Raw genomic sequence first — 789 nt, 5'->3', positions numbered from 1 at the left:
TAATTAACATTAAATAGTTAATTTTTATGTTAATCATGTATAATCAACATCTGTTTTTTTCATAATTAAAAAAAGTGAATGTAAATTCAAATCCTATAATTTTTATTATTTTTTCCAGTTCCTACTTCCTGAGGTTAATATATTTTATAATTTATTCAACAAAAATTAACTTTACACTTTTGAAGACAAATTTTTTTCAAATTGATAATGAAGAAATATCAATTTTTTCATTTAAACTTAAAAATTTAACCAATTTTTAAGTTAACATTATATAAATTCAAAAATGACCATAAAATTGTTAATACGTCAAAAAATTATTGTTATACATAAAAAATAGTTTTTAAACAAAAATAAAGAAAACAAAATATTATTTAAATAAAGAAAACAAAATATTATTTAAAAGATGTTATATTTGATTATAATAAAAAACGTTTTAAATAGTTTTTTTTGCAAAAAAATAACAACGTTTGATATTTTAAAGGTGATTAAAAAAGACCAATTGTGTATATAGGTTTGTTTCATTTTAAGTGGTCATTGCAAAAGGTTTTTGTTTTTTTAATTCTAATTATAACAACAAACGAAAACAAAAATAATAATATTAAATAAAACAAAAAGCACGAAAAAAGTTGACAACTTAACAAAACTTTTATTTTCAACCTAAAAGTTTTACCATGATCTTGATTTTTTAAATATAATGAATGTTGTTTTGTTCACGTGTTTATTTATCCTCTGTTTATCACAACCAGAACAGAAACCACAACAAGAGGAAGGTGCTTTTGGATGGGGAAT

This window comes from Entamoeba invadens, assembly GCF_000330505.1.
Source record: "Entamoeba invadens IP1 unplaced genomic scaffold scaff_1105074726701, whole genome shotgun sequence".
Classification (NCBI taxonomy): Eukaryota; Evosea; order Mastigamoebida; family Endamoebidae; genus Entamoeba; species Entamoeba invadens.
The sequence above is the reverse complement of the archived record's forward strand: the minus strand, read 5'-3'. Positions refer to the sequence as shown.